We start from the raw sequence: 7,340 nt of genomic DNA on the forward strand, positions 1-7,340 counted from the left end.
TTTGAACCCATCAAGGCGTATTCTTATGGGATAAACAGTGACATGCACTGATCCCTGTTTATCCAGAAAATATTATGCTATCCTATTTCTCATGTAAACTTGTTTTGAGAATTCCTTAGGGATAGCAAAGATAGGATTAGACGTACGCAGATGATCTACGCTTTATTCTAAACGTCTTATAAATATGTTGTGAAGTTTTCTATTATATTCTGAGATGGATTCTCAGTTCTGGGAACATATAAAATATTGTTTTCTAATGTTGGTATTTTTATAGCAATAAATTCTAAAATTATACTTACTTCGTCCACAGTACAATAGCTCAGCTTGGCAGCAAAAAACGAAACAGAATCCTACCCACATTTTTAAAACAAATTATTAACCTTTTGTAATCCTCTTACATCAATTTCATAATTTATAAACTTGTAATTTCGATATAGCTGTGTAATGTGTATACTTTTAATGGGCATCTAATGATTACTAATAATAATCAGCCACTAATAATTACTATGTCTTTAGAAGTTTTAATTTTGTTAATATATAACAATATGCTATTAATGTACCATAGAAATAAATCATACATTGTAACACCAAAGACCAATGTTTAAACTTTATCTTATTACGGAGGTATTTCCTTCAAACAGTCCCTGCATCAAAACACCCTTGTTCCCGTTTTCTTTTGTAATAAGGTTTCGCGGGAATTTATTATTATTATACATAACGAGAATACGCGACTCTCTTCGTTTTATGGTTATGTAGGACTCATCGAATGTTGCGAAGTGTCTCGTGGACTTGAGACTTTATGCCAGATTTTAACAAGCGTTACATTTTATGTACTTGCAAACAGTTTTTTTATAATAATATCAGTCCTATATTATATACTGTCCCACTTCTAGGCACGGGTTTCTCTACTACTGAGAAGGATTAGGCTTTAGACCACCACGCTGGCCTAGTACGGGTTGATAGACTTCATAATAAAATCATATAATAATATCAGCCCTGTATTATATACTTTGCCCACTGCTGAGCACGGGCCTCCTCTACTACTGAGAGGGATTAGGCCTTAGTCCACCACGCTGGCCTAGTGCGGATTGGTAGACTTCACTCACCTTCGAAATTCCTATAGAGAACTTCTTAGATGTGCAGGTTTCCTCACGATGTTTTTCTTCACCGTTAAAGCGAACGATAAATTCACAAAGAATACACACATGATTATAGAAAAGTCAGAGGTGTGTGCCCTTGGGATTTGAACCTGCGGACATTCATCTTCGCAGTCCGTTCCACACCCAACTAGGCTAGATAGACTTCATACAACCTCAAAATTATTGTGGAGAATATGGGTTTCCCCACGATGTTATTCCTTTACCGTTAAAGCAAGCATCACAAAGAATACACACATAACTATAAAAGTCAGGTGTATGCCCTTGAGTTTTGTGGTATTCACACTTAACTGTGTGCCTAAGGCCGCGACAAATGGAGGATATGAACAAGTTAGGTGCATCTAAAAATTATGAAGTAAATTATTAAACAAAATATGAAGCATACAACATTTATATTATAAAACAATTTTAAAATAAACATTAAGCATATAAGAGTAAAATTAATAAGTAAATACATAATATATAATCTACTATAAATCAAGGTGGCCACTCACTAAAATATTATTATAATATTTAATCAAAATTCACTTTGTTTTATCTTCTATTCAAAATGTATGCGGCAATATCTCATTCCTGTTACAAAGTTATTTGGGTAATTAAAAAATAATTTACCAAACTCAGTGAAAACGATGAAAGCACCGGAAAAATTCGAAAGAAAATATTAGTAATTTTGAACATTTTAAATAACGCAAGGGTTGGGGCATCTATATCGACATATTCAATAATTTCCTATTTTCATAATTTGGGTAATTTTTAACGTTTTAATTAGTACAAGTATTGATTACTAGATGGCGTTTTATTTACGTTTTCCTTTATAAAAATATATATTTTTCGTCATCGTCTTTATGTAAAACGTAACTAAAAACTAAAAGTAAATTTATTATTTATTCTCAGGTCTTTTTGCATATTATCATAGAGAATTAGATTAATACAATCTTATTTCTGATGCAAATTCTTTGCTACATTTATATTTAAATCAGTTGAATCATAAGATATGCTAAAATATTTTTCACGAACCCATTTTTAAATAATCAAGTAACGGCTCTTTATTCGCCTTTTATGTAAATTTAGGGTAAGGATATATCAATATTTTCTCAATAAAGACTTAGATTTGATCGTACTGTCTACGAAATCTATCTGTAGACTTCAATTTTTGGGTCGTGTGACTTTTTATATGTGCATGACAAAATGACTCAACTGCCTCTGATGTTAAGTAGAGTGGCGTTCATAACGTATAGAAAGTCGACTGACGAGAGATGATTACTCCTCGCTAGTCGAAGGTGGAGTGACGTCCAGATAGTATGTCGACTGACTACTCGTTAGTCAAAACAATTATCCCGATCTGTTTGAGACCGGAAATAATAGCGCTTTTTATGGCTTTTCAATCAAAAATATACTCTACATGAACATCTCATGGTTGAAAATTCACTACATCGAACTCATTTCAGTGAATTAGATGCGTTAATTATCTTTGCCTGCCACTTCAGGGAAATACTCAAGTCAAATATTACAAATTTCACGAAGATGTGTTGCAGTTAGAATAGAACAAAGTTACTACGAATTTTCGAATGTAGTTCGTAGAATTAATGAGAAGTTTTTACGTTTAAATTATTACGTCACTTACATAACTACGTAATTCTACCCCTCGATACGGTTGACGACTTTGTTTACTGGGCTCTGTCATCTGCAACACAGCATCTTGTGAGAAAGAAATAAGAAGGCGTATAGGCATGGCTAAAAACGCAATGACTCAGCTGCACAAAATATGGAAGATCCGCAATATCTTGCGAACGACTAAAGTAAGGCTGGTCAACTCCCTAGTCTTCTACATATTCAGCTACGGATCGGAAACGTGGACCTTGAGCAGGCCGATCGTGATCGCGTGGATGCTTTCGAAATGTGGTGCTGGAGGAGAATGCTTAATATTCCTTGGAATGCATTTCGTACCAATGAGTCTATTCTACGCGATCTCAAAATCAAATCTAGCCTTTCTACCATCTGTTTGCGCCGTGTATTGGAGTTTTTCGGTCACATAGCCAGAAAGGACGGACATAACCTCGAACAACTGATGGTCACTGGCAAAGTCGAGGGCAAACATCTGAAAGGTCGTGTACCATCTAGATGGTCGGACCAAATCCGCTCCACGTTTGGCACCGAACTTCATGTTGCGCTCCACAATGCTAAAGATAGGGGATAGAAAGTTCAGGGGATCACGACCCTCAGCAATGAGGATTACGACGCGAAGACGAGGACATAACTACGTAACAGTCTGTTTTGCATTTCTAAGTAACATAAGAATTGATAATTAAATATTATATAAATTATAATAAAGTTGTAACCGCCCATCATTCGTTTAGATCTATATAAGTATAACGCCTTTGTCTATACTGGCGCCAAGCGACAGTGAGAAATATTGTATTCCTTTTTATGGATCATCATTTCCATGTAAAATTACTAGTTATTATCTGATAAATTAGGTTGAGTACCGCGGAATATCATGCGGTTGTTGTCAATAAATTGTAGGTAGTTTAAAGCTTAAGTTAGCGACAGCTTTAATCAATTTAGATTATATATGATTTTTATACGTTTGTGAAGACATTTTTTGTGAATACATATTTCACCCAAATTATCATGACACACCCTCGCGTGCATTGACTTATTATATTTCTACTAACATTATAAATAGAAACTTTTTGTATGTTTGTTTGTAATGAACAAAACTACTTACCTAATAATAGTAATTAGAGCTACATTACTTACAGAGGAACTACACTTATTCCTGGAGAGATTACGGGGCACGAACAAAAGCTAATAATTTATGCATAGTAAAAATATCGATAAACACATGCCCATCCCTAGCGCAATCATGGTCTCGCTCGGGGTGCTAAGTTGCCGTGGCTATTATCATGATTCTGCCTTCGGCCGACGGTCGCTTCCCAACATCGATTACACTTTCACTTCATAGCTAATTTTTTCGTCGCTTTGATGCAAACCCTGTTTTCTGATTCCAATAAATTTAACTTTTATATTTTGGAGAGAGTTTTGATAAATAAATAACTTTATTCGGGCATGACAAAGTGATACTACTGCATCTGATGGTAAGTGGTGTGATGCCAATTAATGTCGATTGACGTGAGATGATTACCTCTCGACAGTCGACACTTATGCCGGCCTGTTGGAACTGAATATACACAGGCTGATCCTGTAACGCGACCACTTACGTGAGTCATTATGGCGGTTTTAACATCTTGTATCTGGTGGTCGCTATCCGGGCGGATATAAAATATATCCTACCACTAACAACATAATGACCATAACTTAATGATGAGCTCGCTTAATAAACAAAACTACATCTTTTGAATATTAGTGACAGCATCACGAACATAGAATTACGAACTAATGCTTGGTATGCACTTTACTCGTTATTAGACATAGATTTTACGGGTCATATCAATAGAAGCAACTCAAGTTCGCTCTCAAGTGCGATATCAGCTGAGACGCTGTCAAATTAAAGCCAGCAACTTAAGGTCGTCGCTACTCAATAAAATGATATCGACAACATCTCAAATTATATATCAAGTCACAGCATATGACGGATTTGGACAGCTGTATTAAACAACTCCAAGTTAGCTGAGAACAGGCTCTTAAATGTCAACTTAAGCTTTGCTTATTAAATAGTTCAATACATTAACAGTCTTACTTATAAAAAAGTCGCAAAGCTATGCTTAGTTATAATACTAATTTACGCGATCAGCTATAAGTTAAAACCCACCATCTTGCCTCTTAATAAAGTTTAAACAAGGAAACCGATGATGCTTTTGACAGCTATTTAAGCAATTTTTAATCACCTCTTAACGCTAAAACATGTTTATAAGTAAGACTGTATATGTCTACTTGAGATCCTTTTCAAAGATGAGATTGATTTACCAATATGGCCCATAGTGTCATAAATTCCTAGTAACAATATTGACTGAATTTCCACCGCCTACAAAACTGCCTATACATGATAAAAGTCTACCATAGCCACTTCAAAGAGCCACGTTCCGCTAGCCGATGTACAATGTTCATTCGGAAAAAACGGCGCAATTCTGGAGAGTACCAACAGACGTGTCGTTAGTTTATATTTTACTGTATCGTACCGTGGAAAACTTTAAAGCGGGTAGTGCCCAGTACAAAAGCTAGTCTAGGTGTTGGATGGTGTTACTACTGTTGTATCGCTTACCATCCGGCGAACAGCAAGCTATTCTCGTCATTCAAAGCAATAAAAAATGCACTATAGTAATTAAACCACTTGAATCTAATAACTTTGTTCAGAACATTCCTATTCTCCTTTAAACAATATTGATCAATGTAACATTTTGAATGCAACAAAAAAAGAATATATAGTTGCAATTTAGTAATTAAATCACTTGAATCTAATAATTTTGTTCAGAACATTCCGATTCTCCTTTAAACAATATTGATCCGTATAACATTACGAATCTCGATTTAGGTCATATCAGATGCAATGCTTGAAACAGTGAACATTAATTTGGACCTCGAAACGTCAGTGACAGAACAGTTCTATCATGGTAATTAATTCGATGTTGTAAATTTGTCCGAGTTGTGACAGGAGCAGATCATGACTAGATGGGTTTGAATGACCTACAATTGTGAATTATTTATTAATTGTTTGTGTTTATGTTCAATTTATAATGTGATTAAGTCTACTCATAGCGTAGGGATAACGTTGGAGATCCTGGTTTCAGTTCTTAGTTAAGGTAAAAGGTAAAGTAAAGGTAAAGTCCCTCTCGAAATTAGGGCGTCCACTACGCGGCTAGCGTTCAAAATTAGAGTCCGGCAATTACTTTCAAATAAAGCGGAAGAGTCATCACCTTAGTTCTCTATACAGGGTGTCCCAGAAAGTAGTGTCAAGCGGAGGTCCAAAGATAGAGCACCCCTTGGGGTATCCGAATCACCTCCATGTATGTTCTGCGATTTTTCATAGTTTTCGAGTTATGAATATTTTTCTGAATTTTTGAGAAGTTTCAATTTGAACGATTAAATGTTTTCTTTTTAAAAAAGTAGAAGACTTATTCGAGATTTTTTTATTGCATCAAAATTTTCATTAGTTGTTATTCGGATACCGCAAGGGGTGCTCTATCTCTGGACCTCCGCTTGACACTACTTTCTGGGACACCCTGCATATTACATATATATTTATGTATAATATTATTTATTTTGTGTATTTATTTATCTATGTATATATATTTTTAATATTTATTATTTTAACTTAAATTTTCAACCTTTCTTTCATGCACCTATCGCGATTATCTCTGCACCACCCTAAGATTGCTAGAGAATACCTATGGTATTAGTCCGCATGTATACATTTGTATATGAAGGAATAAATAAATAAATAAAGTTAGTTGAATAACATTGGTCCCCTGACCAATCTTTTTCAGATGTACCTAATATCCCTTAATCCGTTAATCCTTTGAAAAAAATATTATTATGATTGTACTAGAAAGAGGACGATGGTGACCACTTACCATCTGGCATCTGGTAAAATTCATATTATGTTGAGCTGACATACAAAAATCTAACTATGAAAACTTGATACCTATCAATAATATTATATACACACATAAATATACTCCCAGTCTCAAAAATTACACAGAACATGAAAATCATATATTCCCATTAACCAACCAACAAAATAACCCACTCTGTTATAAGATTCCAGCGAAATATTGAATTAAAAAGGAGTTTCCCGTACTGGGAATCGAACCCGAGCCTCCTGGGTGAAAGCCAGGTATCCTAGCCACTAGACCATACGGGATATGATAGCTTTGACAAAGTTATATTATCTATATTATTAACTCACAACGGGTTGCATGATCTAGGATTCAAACTCAACAACTTACTAGCCCGTATATGCCACGAGTCTAAAGAAGCCACGAAACTGATGAACTATTTTAATCACTTTAACATCCATTTTAGTACGAAGATAAGCCTAAATCTCCAAACCGATTAAAATTTTACTGCCAACTTCGATCATAAACAGTTTACGATGAAGTGAAAATACGCACACAATAAATTCTCTAAAATGTGTTTGATTTTTTTTGAGAACGCAAACGGTTGTTATGATGTTGTGTGTGCAAGCACTGCATAGCAGTATTATTCGCCAAGGCAAATTCATTG

The 7,340-nt window shown here is 34.9% G+C and overlaps 1 non-coding gene across 1 annotated transcript; it reads right to left on the reverse strand.

Annotated features, from left to right (window-relative positions):
- Window positions 1-6,906: 6,906 nt before the first annotated feature.
- Window positions 6,907-6,978, reverse strand: Trnae-uuc. The gene has a single exon. It is a non-coding gene; the product is annotated as a tRNA-Glu (tRNA).
- Window positions 6,979-7,340: the final 362 nt, after the last annotated feature.

The sequence above is a fragment of the Manduca sexta genome, chromosome 7 (assembly GCF_014839805.1).
Source record: "Manduca sexta isolate Smith_Timp_Sample1 chromosome 7, JHU_Msex_v1.0, whole genome shotgun sequence".
Classification (NCBI taxonomy): domain Eukaryota; kingdom Metazoa; phylum Arthropoda; class Insecta; order Lepidoptera; family Sphingidae; genus Manduca; species Manduca sexta.